We start from the raw sequence: 21,742 nt of genomic DNA, 5'->3' as shown, positions 1-21,742 counted from the left end.
GCCGGCTCGGGGGCGGAGCTACCCCCGGCCGTGCGCGCGCTGAAAATGCGCTAATGTGAAACCGGCCTAACTCAGGATCAGTAATGTAATGTATGTACACAGTGACTGCACCAGCAGAATAGTGAGTGCAGCTCTCGAGTATAACACAAGACAATACAGGATCAGTACAATACTTACTCCACATGATACAAGTTTCCAAACAGGAAGGAGTGCCACAACTGGTGTAACTCCGTCCATTGAAGGCTGACGGGCCTCTCAACATCTGAGGCCCCTGGGATGTTAGAATGTAAGCTCAGTCACTCAGGTGTAATAGCAGCATCTCGACACTGAGCTGTAGCATTATACTGTCCTGGTGTTTTTACACTGAGGTCTTCCGCCTCATGGCTAAATTCGATGGATTATGGATGTCCCCAACAGAGAAGCTCCATAGAAGAGTTATTACAAAAGTTTAATTTCACAACTGCAACACCGCCCATTGCTACAACTTCCTCATCATCACTGACACCATGCAATAACCCCTTCACTGCCACAATCAAACGGAAGCTTTACCATTAAAGAGAGTTATAGCATATAAAAGAAAAACACATATAATCCACTTACATACAACCTAAACTGTCTCCAAACCTCAATTCTTCAACTTCTAGCTCCAATCTTTCCCACTAGACATCCATCTTCATCCCAACCTAACCCCCTCCACCCTGCCATCTACAACCCAACTATACCCAACCCCTCTACCCTGCCATCTGCAACCCAAATATACCCAACTCCTCTACCCTGCCATCTGCATCCCAACTATACCCAACCCCTCTACCCTGCCATCTGCAACCCAACTATACCCAACCCCTCTATCCCCTCTACCCTGCACCCAATCATATCATAACCAACCCCTCTACCCTGCCATCTGCATCCCAACTATACCCAACTCCTCTAACCTGCCATCTGCATCCCAACCATTCCCAACCACTCTACCCGGCCATCTGCATCCCAACTATACCCAACCCCTCTACCCTGCCATCTGAAACCCAAATATACCCAACCCCTCCATCCTGCCATCTGCATCCCAACTATACCCAACCCCTCTATCCCCTCTACCCTGCACCCAATCATATCATTCCCAACCCCTCTTCCCTCCCATCTGCATCCCAACTATACCCAACCCCTCTAACCTGCCATCTGCATCCCAACTATACCCAACCCCTCTACCCTGCCATCTGCAACCCAACTATACCCAACCCCTCTATCCCCTCTACCCTGCACCCAATCATATCATAACCAACCCCTCTACCCTGCCATCTGCATCCCAACTATACCCAACTCCTCTAACCTGCCATCTGCATCCCAACCATTCCCAACCACTCTACCCGGCCATCTGCATCCCAACTATACACAACCCCTCTACCCTGCCATCTGCAACCCAAATATACCCAACCCCTCCATCCTGCCATCTGCATCCCAACTATACCCAACCCCTCTATCCCCTCTACCCTGCACCCAATCATATCATTCCCAACCCCTCTACCCTCCCATCTGCATCCCAACTATACCCAACCCCTCTAACCTGCCATCTGCATCCCAACTATACCCAACCCCTCTATCCCCTCTACCCTGCACCCAATCATATCATCCCAACTACTCTACCCTGCCATCTGCATCCCAACTATACCCAACCCCTCTATCCCCTCTACCCTGCACCCAATCATATCATAACCAACTCCTCTACCCTGACATCTGCATCCCAACTATACCCAACCCCTCTATCCCCTCTACCCTGCACCCAATCATATCATAACCAACTCCTCTACCCTGCCATCTGCATCCCAACTATACCCAACCCTCTATCCTGCCATCTGCATCCCAACTATAGGTAACCCCTCTATCCCCTCTACCCTGCATCCAATCATATCATAAACAACCTCTCTACCCTGCCATCTGCATCCCAACAATATGTTATGGTACTGCAGCACAGGACTAGGGTAGGAGGGGGAAAACTGACCCTGCACTGAGACTAGGCTGATACCCTACGATGGAGTGGGTGACCCATTCCTTGTGAATAGATCCACCGACGATCCTAGGTTAATCTCAAGTGAAGACCTATAGATAGGGGTAAGGGGGTCCCTGAAAGATATAAGGACGGGGTACAAAAACGGGTCACCTCCTAACAGAAAACACAAAGAAGGCTGCAGAAACAAACTGAAAACAGAAACTAAGACATGCAGAACTGGAGGTCCCAGCGCTGCACTAATTAGACACACAGAAGGCAAAGCAAGGCTCCAAGCCAGAACTCATGCGGGTTAACACAGGAATGGGAGACAGGTGCAGGTTAATAAAGGGTGATACAATCACCTGACCCAAGACAAACCCAGCACCAGGGGAAAAAGGCCAGCAGCCAGAACACTACAAGAAAATGGCGGATGGTCACAAACTGAACAGATTCTAACAGTACCTCCCCTTTAACGAGGATCCCCCAGATCCTCTAGGCCGAGCCTTATTAGGAAATCTCCTGTGAAAAGCCTTAATTAATCTTGAGGCTGAGACGTCCACAGCTTTCACCCAGGAATTGTCTTCGGGACTGAAATCCTTCCAGGACACGAGATACTGTAAGCCTCCTCTGTCCCACCTGGAATCAGTAATGCATGAAATCTCAAACTCACAGTCCTCATCAACTGGAGGAGCAGACGGCATAGCCACCTTATCAGGCGTGTCAACTTTCTTCAGCAAAGATACATAAAAAACTGAATTAATTTTCCAGGACGAAGGAGTGTCCAATCTGACTGCTGCCGAGTTGACAATCTGAACCACGTTGAAGGGTCCTACAAACTTAGGCCCCAACTTTTTAGAAGGGATTTTTAAACGCAGATTCCTAGAGGACAACCAAACCATGTCCCCAACAACAAACCTCGCCTCCCTTCTTTTCTTGTCAAAATATTTCTTAGATCTCTATTAGCCCGATTCAGATTATGGCACACACTGGTCCAAACCCTTTCCAAATTATCAGAAAAACTCTCCTCTTCAGTCACCGCTGTCCCAATCCTAGAAAAAGGACTGAAAGATGGATGCTTCCCAGTACAACAAAAAAAGGAGAACACCCAGCCGAAGAAGACTTATGATTGAGAGCAAACTCAAGCTAATGGTACATATTCCGACCACATCTCCTGATTGTCTGCTACAAAACATCTCAAAAACTCCTCAACGTCCTGGTTTTTCCTCTCGGTCTGTCCATTGGACTCCGGATGATAACCCGACGAAAATGACAAAGGAACCTTAAGTCTATCACAAAAGGCACGCCAAAAATTGAGCCACAAACTGTGGTCCCCTATCGGAAACAATGTCCGTGGGGAAAGCATGGAGTCTGACAATCTCTTTCACGAATGTCCTGGCAAGTGTCTTAGCACAGGGTAATTTATTGAATGGGACCAGATGACACATCTTACTAAACCGGTCTACCACGACCCAGATGACAGAAAAACCCTCAGAGACCGGCAGGACGGTGATAAAATCCATTGCAAGATGCGTCCATGGGGAACTAGGAACCTCTAATGGGCACAGCAACCCTGCCGCTGGAGCATGAGAAGCTTTAGACCTAGCCCACACAGTACACTGACGCACCCACTTGACGATTTCTCTTAGCCACCCCGGCCACCAGAAATTCCGACCGATCGACTTTCTAGTTTCGGCAATCCCTGGATGACCTGCCAAACGAGACTCATGACATTCCGTAAACAAAGCTCTCCTCAGGGCTTTAGGCACAAATAATTTCCCATATGGCGTGTTGGTTGGTGCTGCAATCTGGGCTTTAAGAATGCTATTTTCCAACTCAGAACCTCAAGCTGCCACCACCACCCCTCTCTGCAGAATAGATTCCTCCTTTTCAGTATTAACCGCTGGGGAAAAACTTCGAGACAAAGCATGAACTTTAACATTCTTTGTCCCAGGGATATATGTCACAGAGAAATGGAACCGGGCAAAAAACAATGCCCACCTGGCTTGACAAGCATTCAAACGTTTAGCAGCATCCAGATGGATCAGATTCTTGTGATCAGTAAAGACTTGTATGGGATGTCTAGCGCCCTCAAAAAAATGTCGCCAATGCTCAAACGCAAGTGTGGCGCCCCTGAGGGTTCAGTCGCCACAGAGGTACTGCACCTCCTGAGGTGTGGTACCCCACCATCCAGGTAAGGTGGAGACACCTGACCACACTCCAGCACCTGCATCCCATACAACACAGTAGTGTAGCAAAGCACCCTTTGGTGGCTCCCTGCTTGGAACACGAAGCGTGCTGGGAGGCGGGTAGAGTTTAGTTCGCACAAAAAGAGCGGGAAGAGGATAGGAGTTAGAAGGTTAGTCACAGGAGTCTGACGAGGTCGGACCTGTGAAAGGAGATCCCCTGAGAGGGATGGATGAAGGAAGTGCTGCAGCCGACCTCAGTGATCTGGGTCCGCTGGCACAGGAAAGGAACAGAAGTAGAAAGCCTGACTCTCCATAAGAAGGAAAGGATTAGTACGGAACGTGAGGAGAGGAAGAGAACCAACGATCAGGGTTAGAGGAGAACCCTTCCTAAGTTCTAAGCGCAAGGCCGGGGTCCGGTCCCCGAGGTTGTTTGGATACTAATGGTCCTGCAACAGACACCGGAGGAATAGAAGTATGTCACCACTTTATTCCCACACAAGACTTGGGGGCACAACAGCAACGATAGTGAGCTGGGACTTGGTAGCAGAGAGTCCCCGAAGCAGGCTACTGCTGTCTACCATACAAGTAGAGTTCATAGGAACATCTGACAGGAGGAACTCCAGTGTAACTCAGTACTGTGAGTACTTCACTAAAGGTGCTAAGAGGGAGACGTTCAGAAAAGGCACATATGTTGGCGGAGTGTTGGAAAGGAGTACTTCATCTTGCCTGGAAGTTGGCTGAGCTCCTGACCCGGAGGACACGGCACTGATGCGGGCTCTTGTGCCACTGTAGGGTTCAGCAGGTTCGCAGGATGCAGTGACGAGACACGAGACTGAGTGTGGTTTGTGGAATAAACTTTTATAAAACTGTAGCTGCGGGGCTATATTGAGCTAACAACAAATGTAAACAACAATCAGTCAACGCAGGGACTCAACAACCCTAACAACACTTTTCTTATGGTGCATGCGACTAACCCAGTTTGCCCGGTTGCTATAGGCCACGTATGACCAAACTGGGGGGTCCTTATCTCATATAGTACACTTATCTTTCCAGGGTCTGTCCGGATCACAGGCATGGCCGCGTAGAGATCGCTGATGCGGCTGCCTTGACGCCTCGATATTCCGGGATGAAACTGGGCTCGACAGACCCTTGAAAAAGCGATGCTGGTGGGGCGCAACAGGCCCTGAAGAAACGATGACGGTGGGGTGCAACAGGCCCTGAAGAAAACGATGACGGTGGGGCGCAACAGGCCCTGAAGAAAACGATGACGGTGGGGCGCAACGGGCCCTAAAATGATGACGGTGGGGCGCAGCAGGCCCTCAAGAAAACGATGACGGTGGGGCGCAACAGGCCCTGAAGAAACAATGACGGTGGGGCGCAACAGGCCCTGAAGAAAACGATGACGGTGGGGCGCAACAGGCCCTGAAGAAAACGATGACGGTGGGGCGCAACAGGCCCTGAAGAAACGATGACGGTGGGGCACAACAGGCCCTGAAGAAACTGTACCGATGGGCGCAACAGGCGTCCCCTTGCAACTCTCGTCTCACAGAAGAGTCATGACTTTTGTGAGTTCATAATCTGGTTCACCAGTTGTGAGTTCTCCTTCCAGACTCCCTCTGGTGGTAACAGGAGGTCGTGAGGCTGATTTGATCAGTGGAGATCTGCCACCTGAGAATGAGGATGACGATTGGACCTCAGGAGTCTCAGATTGGATTTAATATAGCCGACGCTGTCATGATATGTATTTTTCCCCAATACTTTGCAATGTCTTGTGTATACCTGTAACAATATGTTTCCTTTCCCCATTGCCTGTGTTTCTGGGACTATAATGTAATTATGTAAGTAACCTGTCTCCTTTCCACAAGACTTGTGTATCTAGACCATAATTGAATTCAGGCTTGGGTAAACACAGCTAGGGGAATCACCATTGTTCTCCTCAGCAGGGGGAGGACTCACAATACACATCCTCGTAGACACCTCGGAGCCATGCGATGGACCAAACCATTGACTAGGAGGTGGGAACTTCTACTCCCCTACACTTGGGCTGATCCCAGGAGCCCAAGACAATGGACTTATGTGTGACCCATCAGATGTGAGTTGGATGCTGAAAGAGAAGGGCGAGGCTGTCTGAGGAAGCCTCGGCCTTAGTGTGATCGTGGCGGATTTCTGGGACTCTAAAAGGACTATGGTTTTGTGATCTGGCACAAGGATTGTCGGGAGGTGCCCTCGAATCAGTTTCCTGTGGACTTATTTTGGGACTCTGCAAATTACCTTCGTGTTGTTCCTGTGTTCTGGTCAATAAATCTGTTGGATCGTTCCCAGGCCTGTTGTCCCTCCTTGCTTTGGAGAATACTCCCGTCACAAACTGGTGGCAGCAGTGGGATCGGAGCAGAAGGAATGGAGGAGAACGGCCCATCAACATCGGGAACCAGCACCGCATAGTACAAGAACTGGACTGCGGTGAACCTACAAACAAAGGCCCGTGAACTGGGAGTCAGCTACGAGGGACTCTCCAAGGAGCAGCTGATTGAGGCTTTGGAAGCAGTTCGCCTGCAAGATGATGCTGAGGAAGGATCCTCACAGCAAAGAGAGGAAAGACGGCAGCCGGAGGTGAATACCCAAAAAAGTCAGTGGGTTGTGTGGTACGAGGAGGAGATGGCCTTGCTGGGAGAAGAGGCTACCATAGAAGATAAGAGGGAGGTCATGCATACAGCCAAGGAGAGGCAGCGCAGGATGGAGGAGAGGGCAATGCTGGAGAGGGAGATCGCTTTGGAGGCAGCGAGAAGCTCCAGACAGACTGTACCCACAGCATCCCCCATGAGGGAACTCCCCAGAGTGTCCCGCAAAGACTTCAAGCCGTTTAATGAGGCTTCCGGTGACATTGAGGGCTTCTTCCTGGACTTTGAGCATCAGTGTCAATTAATGGAAGTCCCGGAAAGGGAGCGCGTCCGACATCTTGTGGGGCTCTTAGAGGGTGGAGCTGCCGCAGCCTATAGAGCTATGGACCCTCGGTGGAACTGTGAGTATGCGGAGATTAAACAGACTATTCTAGAACATTATGCTGTGACCCCAGACACTTACAGGACTCAGTTCCGTACTTTAGCCTGTGATGAGGAAGTGTCCTTCAAGATGTATGCTCACAAACTCAAACATATATGTAATCGCTGGCTGGAGGCAGAGGAGGCCATAACCTGGGAGACGTTCCTGCAGGTCATCCTAAAAGAGCAGTTTTATTTTAAGTGCCCCGCTGAGATACGGGAATGGGTGCGTGAAAGGAGACCAGCAACAGTGGAGGAAGCTGCAGCTCTAGCTGATGAGGCTCTCACCATCAAGCCTCAGTGGAAAAAATTACTACTCAGGGAGAAAAACACTACCAGCCCCCCAACGCTGGCGGCCCCTGGTCCTTCTGCCTCCAATATTCACCATCCCACTAGACCATCAACTCATGGTGACCTTCGTGTGACTGTGCCTCGCATTACTTCTGCTCCACCTTCGGGACTACGACGTGGAGGAAGAATCCCGGAGCGCAGATGCTATGGATGTGGGCAGCCCGGGCATATGCAATTCCAATGTCCAGGTGTGCGGAGGCAGAACACCTACAGACCGCCTTTGCCTGTTCATTATCTACAGACCCCCTCACCTGGAGAAGAGATGGATTCAGTGCCTGATGACTTGCCAAGTGACTCTGATATCCTGGCTTCCCTACCAGGAGTCTATGGGGTGCGAGCCCCAGCCACCTGTTCTTCTGATCTTCAGCACAAACATCTACAGGAGGTCGTGCTGGATGGTCAAAAAGTTGTTGGCTTCCGTGACACTGGGGCTTTTCTCACCATAGCCGATCCCCGAGTAATTCAACCAGAAGCAATTCAAAAGGGACCAGGAATTGCCATTGAATTGGCTGGAGGTACCCAGAGATATATTCCAAGAGCGAGTGTGACCCTGGATTATGGCTTTGGGGCCAAACAATGCGTGGTCGGTGTGATGAGCGGCCTCCCTGCAGACGTTCTTCTAGGAAATGATGTGGGGAATCTTCATTGCCACTTTGTCGGTGCGGTAACCCGAAGTCAAGCCAAGAGAGCAACAAATGTGGACGTGTACAACCCATCCATGGAAATGAGGCCACCAGAACTGCCGTCACAGCCGGTGAGTGATTCTTCTTGTGGGGATAATATGAATGTTACCTGGGATAAAGTTCAGTTTAGACAAGAAGTGGAGACTGACCCCATCCTAGCTAGTTTTAGAGCTCGAGCTGAAATAGGGCAGCTAGGGGAGAATGGAGAAAGAATTATCAGAGAAAATGGACTTCTGTATCGGGTTACCAATGCTGACTCCCTAGATAAGCCCTGGACTTATAGCAAACAGCTAATTGTTCCTCAGAAATACAGAATTCCCCTATTACACCTTGCTCATGATATTCCTACTGCTGGCCATCAAGGCAAAACCCGCACCGAGAGACGATTGACTCAATCTTTCTATTGGCCTGGGATTTCCCAAGCAGTGGCGCATTTCTGCCGAACTTGCGACATATGTCAGCGCAGAGGGCGACCCGGAGATCACCCAAAGGCACCCCTGCAACCGCTCCCTATAATAGAAGAACCCTTTCAAAGAGTAGCTGTTGATATCATTGGACCTCTGGCTAAACCAAGTAAATCTGTAAAGCAGTACATTCTCACTGTTGTGGACTATGCCACCCGATATCCAGAAGCGGTGGCCTTGTCAAGTATTTCTGCAGCCAAGGTGGCCGAGGCCCTGGTTACCATTTTCACCAGAGTAGGATTTCCCAGTGAGATCTTGTCGGACCAAGGCTCCCAGTTCATGTCGGAGCTGGTCCAGTGTCTGTGGCGCACCTGTGGAGTACGAGCGATCCGCACGACCCCGTATCATCCCCAAACAAATGGACTTTGTGAACGATTCAATGGCACTCTGAAGAATATGCTGAGGGCCTTCACTGACAGAGATTCAAACTGGGAGAAGTACCTACCCCATCTCTTGTTTGCCTATCGGGAAGTTCCCCAGGAGTCCACTGGGTTCTCCCCCTTTGAACTACTCTATGGAAGAAAGGTCCGAGGACCCTTAACCCTGCTCAAGGAATACTGGGAGGGGCAAGTTGAAGATACAGGGGCCCCTGTTGTCCCTTATGTCCTAAAGCTGCGAGAAACCCTGGCTCAACTTGCTAGTTTTGCCCAGAGTCATGTGCGGATGGCTCAAACCAGACAGAAGACATGGTATGACCGTAAAGCACGCTACCGGGAGTTTGTAGAAGGACGAAAGTTTGTAGAAAGTCTTCGTAAGGTGCACCCCATCTCTAGCAAGTAGTCCATCGTATGAGTGAACTACTTATACGATGGACTACTTGCTAGAGATGGGGTGCACCTTACGAAGACTGGAAAGCATGTATTTGGAAGTCGCCTTGCTACACTTGTAAGGAGAGCTTTAAACTAGAACAACATGGGAAGGGAAGCAAAAGACCAGAAAAAGCCATACACCTGACAAATGCTATTGAGAACTCTGCTAATAGAAGTGGAAAGGAAGAACAAAGACGAAAGAATCTAATTAATAAAAATATTGGAGAAAGAGAAACCAATCACAAACTAAAATGTTTCTATACTAATGCACAAAGCATGGGCAACAAACAAGGAGAATTGGAACTACTAACACAGGAAAAGAAATATGATGTCATTGGAATCACTGAAACTTGGTGGGACGATACACATGATTGGAATACAAGACTAGAAGGATACAACTTATTTGCAAGAAACAGACTTGATAAACGAGGAGGAGGTGTTGCATTGTATGTTAGAAACGCGTATATCTGCACAGAGATTGAAGCTTCAGAGACTGGGAGTTCTGTGGAAACTGTTTGGGTAAGAATACAAGGACAGAACAATGGAAAGGACACCATTGTAGGCATTTACTACAGGCCGCCTGTGCAAGCTGAAGATATGGATGAACTCTTTATGCATCAAATGGCCAAGTTCTCCAAAAAATATGACATAGTTGTCATGGGAGATTTCAACTATCCAGACATTTGTTGGGAATCTCTCTCAGGCAAAACTAACAGGTCAAGGAAATTCTTATCCTCTCTTGCTAACAACTTTATCTTCCAAAAGGTAGGGGAGAAAACAAGGGGAACTGCTACCTTGGATCTAATCCTTATAAACAGGGAGGAAATGGTTGAGGAGGTAAAAGTGGCTGGAACCCTAGGAGGTAGCGACCATGCTATTTTAGAATTTTGGATAACTAGAGGCGGAAGACCTGTGAAGACTCAGACGTCAAGGTTAGATTTCAGAAAGGCAGATTTTAAGGGATTCAGAAAGAGAATTGGAGGGATCCAATGGCTGGATATCCTTAAAGACAAAAATGTCCAGGAAGGATGGGAAATCTTGAAAAATGAAATTCTCAAAGCACAGTTGTTAACAATTCCGAAAAGAGGGAAGAATAGGAAGCATTTAAGTAAACCAGGATGGGTGAACACAGAACTTAAGCACATGCTAAAAAGGAAGAAAAAAATGTTTATAAAATGGAAAGAGGGAGGCATATCTAAAGAAGAATATAATGCTGTCTGCAGAATCTGCAGGACACAAATCAGATTAGCTAAAGCTGAAAATGAATTGAGGCTTGCAAGAGATGTCAAAAGCAATAATAAAGGATTTTGGGGATATGTCAAAAGTAAAAGAAAAGTCAAAGATGCTATAGGATTTTTACAGGATGAAAATGATGAAATGGTAAGACAGGATGTTGAGAAGGCTGAACTTTTAAATTCCTATTTTGCATCTGTTTTCTCTCAGAAAGGAAATGTAACACCAACTGTTATTCACTGTCCTATTAAGGGAATAGAAGAATCCAGGATATCTATAAACAGAAAGATAGTGAGGAAACACTTAGCTAACCTAAATGAATTCAAGTCTCCAGGTCCAGATGAATTACACCCCAGAGTACTGAAGGAGATAGCAGAAGAAATTTCTGAACCACTCTCCATAATCTTTGAAAATTCTTGGAGAACAGGAGAAGTGCCAGAAGACTGGAGAAGAGCAAATGTTGTTCCTATCTTCAAAAAGGGGAAGAAGGTGGACCCAGGCAACTATAGGCCGGTGAGTCTGACTTCTATACCAGGAAAGATCTTTGAACAAATTATTAAACAACATGTAAGTCAATACCTGGATAAGAATGAAGTGATCAAACAGAGTCAGCATGGGTTTGTAACTAATAAGTCATGTCAGACTAACTTAATTTCCTTCTATGACGGTATCACTGATTGGGTGGATCAAGGAAATGCTGTAGATATAGTATATCTTGACTTCAGCAAAGCATTTGACAAAGTCTCTCATACAATCCTTATTGAAAAAATGACTAAGTATGGAATGGACAAGGCAACTGTTAGGTGGATTCATAGCTGGCTTAGTGATCGGACCCAAAGAGTGGTCGTAAATGGCTGCACATCCAGTTGGAAGAATGTCTCAAGTGGGGTACCACAGGGCTCTGTCCTGGGCCCTGTATTGTTCAACATCTTTATCAACGATTTAGATGAAGGAATTGAGGGTAAACTGATTAAATTTGCTGATGACACAAAGCTAGGAGGGATAGCTAATACTAGAGAAGAGAGAGAGAGGATTCAAAAAGATTTAAATAAACTGGAGAAGTGGGCAGTAACTAACAGAATGGTTTTTAACAGGGAGAAATGCAAAGTACTACATCTGGGCAATAAAAATGAAAAAAGCATATATAGAATGGGAGGAATAGGGCTAAGTGACAGCACATGTGAAAAAGACTTGGGTATACTAATAGATCACAGACTGAATATGAGTCAACAGTGTGATGCAGCAGCAAAAAAGGCAAATGCAGTTCTAGGATGTATTAACAGAAGCATACAGTCTAGATCACGTGAAGTCATTATTTCCCTCTACTCCTCTTTGGTCAGACCTCATCTGGAATATTGTGTCCAGTTTTGGGCACCACATTTTAAAAAAGACATCAACAAACTGGAGCAAGTTCAGAAAAGAGCGACCAGAATGGTGACCGGTCTGCAAACCCTGTCTTATGAGGAAAGGTTGCAGGATTTGGGAATGTTTAGTTTGCAAAAGAGAAGACTGAGAGGAGACTTAATTGCTGTCTACAAATATCTAAAGGGCTGTCACATTGTAGAAGGATCAACTTTATTCTCATTTGCACAAGGAAAGACTAGAAGCAATGGGATGAAACTGAATGGGAGGAGACACAGATTAGATATTAGAAAAAACTTTTTGACAGTTAGAGTGATCAATGAGTGGAACAGGCTGCCACGAGAAGTGGTGAGTTCTCCTTCAATGGAAGTCTTCAAACAGAGGCTGGACAGACATCTGACTGGGATGATTTAGCGAATCCTGCTTTGAGCAGGGGGTTGGACCAGATGGCCCAGGAGGTCCCTTCCAACTCTACGATTCTATGATTCTATGATTCTATGACAGGTCTTAATGATTGTTCCCCATCGGCAGAATAAACTGCAGACAGCATGGGAGGGTCCCTTCCGGGTTCTCAGAAAACTGAATGACACCAATTACCTTCTTGCTTTAGATGATCAGGGGCTAAGACAAAAGACTGTCCATGTGAATATGATTAAGGAGTACCATGACCGGAACCTTCCAATGATAGCAAGCTGTCGGCTAGCTTCAGAGGACGGTCAAGAGGATGAGGACTCCCTACCTGATCTCGTGGAAGCAGCGAGAGCCCCATCCACTGTGGAACAGGTTCCTCTGGGAGATCACCTGGATTCCTTACAGAAAAACCAGATGCTGGGAGTGCTTCAACAGAGACGTGCTGCTTTCTCATCCCAACCAGGTCGAACCACCGTCACCCAACATCATGTGGACACTCAGGGCATCCTTCCCATACAACAGGCTTCTTACCGGGTACCTGAATCAGTTCGAAACACCATGCAGCACGAACTGGAGGAGATGTTACAGCTTGGGGTAATCCAGGCCTCCCATAGCCCTTGGGCCTCTCCTGTGGTGTTAGTACCCAAGAAGGATGGGAGTACTCGATTTTGTGTGGACTATCGACGACTAAACGACCATACCGTCAGTGATCCTTACCCAATGCCTCGTATTGACGAACTTCTAGACCGACTGGCTGGATCCCGATATGTCACTACCTTGGATCTCAGTAAGGGATACTGGCAAATCCCTCTCACGGAGGAAGGGAGAGAACGGTCCGCTTTTATAACCCCCTTTGGTCTGTATGAATTCCTAAATATGCCCTTTGGAATGAAGAATGCCCCGGCCACCTTCCAGAGAATGGTGGACCAGATCCTCCGGGGATGTGGTGACTTTGCTTGTGCCTACTTGGATGATATCGCCATCTTCAGCCAGACGTGGGAGGAACATCTGAACCAAGTAGCCGTTATTCTTGACCTGCTTCTTGCAGCAGGCCTAACCATTCGACCAGATAAATGCCAATTGGGGATGGGTGAAGTCCAGTACCTAGGGCATAGAGTAGGAGGAGGGAAGCTCCGTCCTGAACCTGCCAAAATCCAGGCTATTAGAGACTGGCCTGTACCCCAAACTAAGAAACAAGTTATGGCTTTTTTGGGCACTGCCAGTTATTACCGAAAATTTGTTTCTCATTTCAGCACTGTGGCCAAGCCTCTTACCGACCTGACCAAGAAAACGATGCCCCGGCTGGTGATCTGGACTCCAGCCTGTGATGAGGCTTTTAACCGGCTGAAGGACGCCCTGGTCTGCGACCCTGTTCTGGCTGCTCCAGATTACAAGAGGAGATTCATTGTGCAGACGGACGCCTCTGCTTATGGACTGGGGGCTGTCCTCAGCCAGGTGAATGCAGCTGGGGACGAACACCCCATTGCCTACCTTAGCAGGAAACTGCTGGACCGAGAAGTGGCCTATGCAACTGTTGAAAAAGAATGTCTGGCTGTAGTGTGGGCCCTTAGGAAACTAAGGCCGTATCTGTATGGACGAGAATTCACTGTGGTTACTGATCACAATCCCCTCACCTGGCTGAACAGAGTCTCTGGTGACAATGGACGCTTACTACGATGGAGCCTGGCTCTGCAGCCCTATAACTTTACCATACAGTATAGAAGAGGCAGCCAACACCAAAATGCAGATGGACTGTCCAGGCAGGAGGAGCCCTGAGTCTAGTCAGCCATGCCTGTGTGTACTTAACCAGTGACCTGTAGAGGTCCCTAGTATGTACACAAATTAGGAGGGGAAGGGATTGTCATGATATGTATTTTTCCCCAATACTTTGCAATGTCTTGTGTATACCTGTAACAATATGTTTCCTTTCCCCATTGCCTGTGTCTCTGGGACTATAATGTAATTATGTAAGTAACCTGTCTCCTTTCCACAAGACTTGTGTATCTAGACCATAATTGAATTCAGGCTTGGGTAAACACAGCTAGGGGAATCACCATTGTTCTCCTCAGCAAGGGGAGGACTCATAATACACATCCTCGTAGACACCTCGGAGCCATGCGATGGACCAAACCATTGACTAGGAGGTGGGAACTTCTACTCCCCTACACTTGGGCTGATCCCAGGAGCCCAAGACAATGGACTTATGTGTGACCCATCAGATGTGAGTTGGATGCTGAAAGAGAAGGGCGAGGCTGTCTGAGGAAGCCTCGGCCTTAGTGTGATCGTGGCGGATATCTGGGACTCTAAAAGGACTATGGTTTTGTGATCTGGCACAAGGATTGTCGGGAGGTGCCCCCGAATCAGTTTCCTGTGGACTTATTTTGGGACTCTGCAAATTACCTTCGTGTTGTTCCTGTGTTCTGGTCAATAAATCTGTTGGATCGTTCCCAGGCCTGTTGTCCCTCCTTGCTCTGGAGAATACTCCCGTCACAGACGCCCTATTCAGTTGCTGGCGATTCCTTCTGGCTTGTCAGCTCTTGGTTTTTGCTCTGTTCCAGTCATCTAAAGCTAAGTTTTTCTACTAATGTTCACACTTGATTTTGTTGGTCTATTCAGTTTTTTGTGTGGTCAGCCAGCCCCGGCTGGGGGCTGTGCTGAATTTCCACTCTTATTTATCAGTATTTTGCCAATTTGCTTTTTGTCCCTTACTAGTTCGGTCTCTTTTTGCTCTGTCTCAGAATATTTCAGAGTGCTGACATAGTGAGAGAAGTCTAGTGACTTCAGGGTTAATTTTTCTATCAGAAGTGTTGGACATTATTTTTGTAGGGTTTTTTGCAGGTTGCAGACAGTGTCTTTCCTTTCCTTTCCTTTCCTGTCTAGTTAGTTTGGGCCCCATCATTTGCTCAGCCTATTTTCCTGCCTGTGTTTGTGTTTTCATCTTGTTTCACCGTCAATACATGTGTGGGGGCTATCTATTCCTTTGGGGTCTGCTCTAGGGCAGTTAGTTTTCCCCTTTTCATGCTTCAGGCTTATTTAGTCCTCCGGCTGTGACGAAGTATCTAGGAACATCGTAGGCACGCTCCACGGCTGCTGCTAGTTGTGTGGTAGGATCAGGGGTCTGCAATCTGCATAGTTACCAACCTCTCTGGTTTTCTGTGACTTAGCTTGTTTTGCTTTTTTCTCCTCGGTGACCCATTTATAACACATGACGCAGTCTCTAAATATAACCATTCACCAACCTCTGCTCAGGGTCCCTTAAGCAAACCGGATGGGGGCCCCTACTGCCGCCTGTAGTGAGGTGGCGCCCCCTGGGGCCGGTGATGACAGGGCCACAGCTGTGGGAGAAGGCAGGGGGGCAGTGTCCTGACCGCTGTAAAGGAATGGTCTCTAGTCGCAGCGGTCAGTGGAGGTCGTGGACTTGTCACAGCAGAGAGGGAAACACCGAGGGCAGCTGTATGCGTCCGTATGAGGGGAGCAGCCGCCGGGGCAAGGCTCTCACGTGTCACTAGTCGGTAAGTCCGCAGCTTTCCTTTCACAGGGCCCTGTCGATCTCTCCACAACACACCGTTCGCTCCCTCGGTCCTCTCTGTCTCACCCGGCTTCCTGTGTTTTGTCCGGCTCTCTCTCAACTGCCACTTCAGCGCGCCCCCTGCTCCTGTTAAGCTTGCCCCGCCCCCTGTTTCCTTGACAACTTCAGTCAGGTCTTTTCTTTTACTGTCCTCCCAGCATCGTTCCCTCAGGAACCCTGATGGCGGTCCCCTGGGCACCTGCACCTTCACTGTCTGGGAGTCCTCCTCCTCGCACCACAACAGACTGTGAGTAAAGCTTTGGATCTACATGCTCTGGTGTCCTCCAATTATTCCTGCGTCAACCTGCCCAGCACTGCTACATTCCCTGCGCCCGGCACTACACCATCTACGTGTCACTACATCTACTCTGCCCTGGGACTACAGCCCTGCCTGTGGAGGGCTATAACATCATTGCTGCACCACACCATCTGTCCCAGAGGAACTGTCTGCAGCGTCGGCTTAACATCAACATTGCCAAACACCACAGGTGGCGTCACGACTTATTCATTCACACTCAACATTTCGCCTTGTTACAATGGGCGCCCAGGGCCACGGGCCGGGTCCCAGCTGCCGTGACATCTCCCATTGAGGCTCATCGGGACCAGCACCGAGTACCCCACAGCCCTGGGTGAGAGGGCGTCCCACAAGCTTAATAGCCAGCAATTCTCGGTTCCCAACATCGCAGTTGAGCTCCGCCTCCAAAAATTTCTTAGAAAAGAACGCACAGGGATGTACCCCATCTTCTCCCTCCTGTGACAGAACAGCCCCCACTCCTACTGATGAGGCATCCACCTCTACCAGAAAGGGCTTCGTCTCGTCTGTCTGGATCACCACAGGAGCAGAGCTAAACTTCTCCTTGAGATGCTCAAAGGCTTTCAAGCCTCAGGGGACCATTGGACAGTACTGGCACCCTTCTTAGTCAGATCAGTAAGGGGTTTGGCGATAACAGAAAAATTCTTTATGAATTTTCTGTAATAATTAGCAAACCCCAAGAATCTCTGAATTAATTTCAAGCATTCAGGTCTAGGCCACTCCAATACCACTTGAAGCTTCACCGGGTCCTTCTCAAACCCATCACTGGAAACAATGTACCCCAAAAAGCTAATTTTCTGTACCACAAATTCACATTTCTCCAGTTTAGCAAAGAGTGAGTTTTCTCTCAGAATCTGCAGAACCTCGCGGACTCTCTGCCAGTGCGACTCCAGATCAGGCAAGTAGATCAAAATATCATCCAAATAAACGATAACACTCCTACCGATCAATGGCCTCAGAATGTCGTTGATGATATTTTGAAAGAACACCGGAGCATTTGTAAGGCCGAAAGGAATAACTAGACACTCAAAATGACCTTCTGGGGTATTAAAGGCTGCCTTCCATTGATCACCTTCATTAATCCGCAGAAATTTATATGGCCCACGGAGATCACTCTTGGAGAACCACTTGGCTCCAACTAATTGGTTAAACAAATCCAGAATTAGCGGCAAGGGGTAAGGATTGCACACGGTGATCTTGTTAATCTCCCTGAAATCCAGACACGACCTAAGACCCCCATCTTTCTTTTTGACAAAAAAGAATCCCATGGCCACAGGGGACGTGGAGGGTCTTATATGACCTGCAGCAAGACTAGTCTGCAGGTATTCCTTTAAGGTCTCTCTCTCGGGGATTGTCAGATTAAATAAACGACTCTTAGGGAGAGTAGCACCTGGGACGAACTCAATAGCGCAATCGTAATGTCTATGCGGTGGCAGAACTTGTGACTCAACTTCAGAAAATACTTTCCGGAATTCCTGAATGGCTTCAGGTAGCTCATCTTTCACCACAGCAGCGATGTGTCCATCACAACATTTCCCATAACACCCCTGACCCCAGGATCTTATAGTATTTGACGACCAGTTCAGTACAGGATTGTGCACTTTTAACCAGGGTAACCCCAGGACGACTGGAAAAGGCAACTTATCAAGTACAAACAAATCTAAAGATTTCTGGTGCTCCATATTCACAGTGAGTGGAAACCCGGTGACCTTTTGGGAAACGCACCCATGCTCTAGCGGAGTGTTATCAATCGCCACTACAGGAAAAGGAGATGACAAAGGTACGGACTCAGTCTTATGCCTGTCAAGATATTGTTGATCGATCAAATTCAATGCAGACCCACAGTCCACCATCACTTGAAAATCCATAGAATGACCATGACAGATAGAACTACCAGAAAAAGAAACTCCTGCGGACCGTAAAAATGCAATACGAACGGGACGGTTACTCTGAGCCCCCCCTTTTTTTTTTATTTTCCTGATTTATGTGACCTTCACATTACTTGATAAAATGGCCAGTCTTACCACAATAAAGGCAGAGCCACTCAGAGAACCTTCTCTCCCTTTCCTGGGAACGAGAGGACATCGTGCCAAGTTGCATCGGTTCCCCATAGTCCTCGGGGGTCTCTTGAGAGACAGGACCCAGCAGAATTGAATCCTTCTCCTCATTCTGCCTGTCTCTCAATCTTCTATCCATCCTGATGGCTAACTGCATTGCAGCCTCAAGTGTAGCAGGTGCAGGGAATGCAATGTGCAAGTCTTTAACCCTGTCATTCAAACCTGCTAAAAACTGACTTTTGAGTGCTGGACCATCGTCTGAACTGCAGAAAAAAAGAAATGTGCTCCAGCGATGAAACAATCCACTGATGTATTAAAAACAGTTTTTTATTTGCTTTTTAAAAACAATGTGGGTAACACAAGAGGCAGAAATATGACCAACGCGTTTCAGCAATTAAGCCTTAATCATGGTATGAACTGGGTGCAATATCCCTCAGCGTCACCAGAACCCTGTTTCAGCCGTCTGAGGTTAGCCTCAGCTGTAGTGACCCGATCTGGATCATCATATATTAACCCCATAGCAGAAAAAAACCCTTCTACTGACACCAAACAAGGGTCATCTGGACGCAATGAAAATGCCCGCACTTGCGGCTACCTCGCAATAAGGACATAATAATCCCCGCACGCTGTAATTCAGCTCCTGAAGACTTGGGTCTAAGCCGAAAATAAAGTAAGCATGCATTTTTGAACGAAAAAAATTCCTGCCGTTTACCAGAAAAACATTCCGGCAAACTCACCTTAGGCTCTTCGGGGCGGACCCCTGGGCAGTTACTCACATGCTGTTGTAAGCTGGAAACTTCCAGCGTTAACTGTTGCAGGCGTTGAGCAAGATCTTGAACGCTGTTCACATTGCAGAAATCCGGGAGGGTTTTTTTTATGCTTTCTCGGGCTGGACAAACTGTTATGGTTCTTCAACACAGGACTAGGGTAGGAGGGGGGAAAACTGACCCTGCACTGCGACTAGGCTGATGGCCTACGATGGGGTGGGCGACCCCATTCCTTGTGAATAGACCCACCGACGATCCAAGGTTAATCTCAAGCGAAGACCTATAGATAGGGGGAAGGGGTCCCTGAAAGATCTAAGGGCGGTACAAAAACGGGTCACCTCCTAATAGAAAACACAGAGAAGGCTGCAGAAACAAACTGAAAATGGAAACTAAGACTAGCAGAACCGGAGGTCCCAGCACTGCACTAATTAAACACACAGAAGGCAAAGCAAGGCTCCAAGCCAGACTTCAAGTGGATTAAGGGTTTGTGGACATGTTGCGGATTCTGCTGCGGATCCGCAGCGGATTTGGTCCCCCAGATCCGCAGCAGTTTTACAGTACCATTTAAAGCAATGTAAAACGAAAAACGCAGTGTCCACGGTGCAGAATTTTCCACGCGGATTTGCTGTGTTTTTAAATCCGCAGCATGTCACTTCTTTGTGCGGATTCCGCAGCTGCTCCATGACAGGTGTCAAACCGCAGGAGAAAACCACAGGCTAATCCGCAGATAAACTGCAGGTCTTTTGACCTGCAGATTTACCTATGGATTTAGACAAATCCGTGAAGAAAATTCCCCAGCAGATTCCACAACGTGTGCACACACCCTAACACTGATGTCCAGCAAGGAATGGGAGACAGGTGCAGGTTAATAAAGGGTGATACAATCACCTGACCCAAGACAAACCCAGCACCAGAGGAAAAAGACCAGCAGCCAGAACACTACAAGTAAAAGGCGGATAGTCACAAACTGAACAGATTCTAACAGCAAAGGTCTGCTCCGGTCAGAAAGTCCTTCCCCTGGCAACAATGGTGACAGCCCCAACAGTTCTGGCCCAGACACGCGAGAGACGCCACTAGCCCGGTCAATCTTCCTACATACACCACCAGGGCAATGAAGGAGTGGCTTCGTAAGAAGCATTTCAAGGTCCTGGAGTGGCCTAGCCAGTCTCCAGATCTCAACCCCATAGAAAACCTTTGGAGGGATTTGAAAGTCCGTGTTGCCCAGCGACAGGCCCAAAACATCACTGCTCTAGAGGAGATCTGCATGGAGGAATGGGCCAACATACCAACAACAGTGTGCGCCAACCTTGTGACGACTTACAGAAAACGTTTGACCTCTGTCATTGCCAACAAAGGAAATATAACAAAATATTGAGATGAACATTTGTTAATGACCAAATACTTATTTTCCACCATAATCTGCAAAATAAATCTTACCAAATCAGACAAGGTGATTTTCTGGCTTTGTTTTCTCATTGTGACTCTCATAGTTGTGGTCTACCTATGATTTCACTTACAGGCCTCTCTCATCTTTATAAGTGCAAGAACATGCAAAATTGGTGGCTGACTAAATACTTTTTTTCCCCACTGTATTTACTATGCCATTCCCTACCCAAGCCCACTACTATGCCATCTCCTACCAACTGTACCCATGTACCCAACCCATGTACTATGCCATATGCAATCCAACTGTACCCAACCCCCCAGCCTGCCATGTATAAACTGACCTATAGTCAACCCTCTATTCTGCCATGTTCAACAAAAGTTTTCTTAACTCCTTTATCCTGGACTTCGAATCCCAATCACACCAACTCTTCTATCGTGCCATCTCCAATCCCAACTGCATCCATCCACTTTGCTATTCCAATTCCAATGAGACCAAACCCATCTACTATGCCATTAAAATTCCAGATATACCTATTTCTACCCTGCCGTCTCCAACATCAACACCACCAAACCTCTCTGCTTTTGAATCTCATAGAATCATAGAATCATAGAGTTGGAAGGGACCTCCTGGGCCATCTTGTCCAACCCATGCTCAAGGCAGGATTCGCTAAATCATCCCAGTCAGATGTCTGTCCAGCCTCTGTTTGAAGACTTCCATTGAAGGAGAACTCACCACTTCTCGTGGCAGCTTGTTCCACTCATTGGTCACTCTAACTGTCAAAAAGTTTTTTCTAATATCTAATCTGTGTCTCCTCCCATTCAGTTTCATCCCATTGCTTCTAGTCTTTCCTTGTGCAAATGAGAATAAAGTTGATCCTTCTACAATGTGACAGCCCTTTGGATATTTGTAGACAGCTATTAAGTCTCCTCTCAGTCTTCTCTTTTGCAAACTAAACAATCCCAAATACTGCAACCTTTCCTCATAAGACAGGGTTTGCAGACCGTCACCATTCTGGTTGCTCTTTTCTGAACTTGCTCCAGTTTGTTGATGTCTTTTTTAAAATGTGGTGCCCAAAACTGGACACAATATTCCAGATGAGGTCTGACCAAAGAGGAGTAGAGGGAAATAATGA

At 47.6% G+C, this 21,742-nt stretch overlaps 1 protein-coding gene across 6 annotated transcripts in view; it reads right to left on the bottom strand.

Annotated features, from left to right (window-relative positions):
* The window catches only part of RHOG (ras homolog family member G), a 179,986-nt gene that overhangs the window by 10,608 nt on the left and 147,636 nt on the right, over positions 1-21,742 (bottom strand). The window lies entirely within an intron of this gene.

This window comes from Dendrobates tinctorius, unplaced genomic scaffold (assembly GCF_039654945.1).
Source record: "Dendrobates tinctorius isolate UK_male_01 unplaced genomic scaffold, ASM3965494v1 ptg000259l, whole genome shotgun sequence".
NCBI lineage: Eukaryota > Metazoa > Chordata > Amphibia > Anura > Dendrobatidae > Dendrobates > Dendrobates tinctorius.
This window is presented reverse-complemented; position numbering and strand designations above follow the sequence as displayed.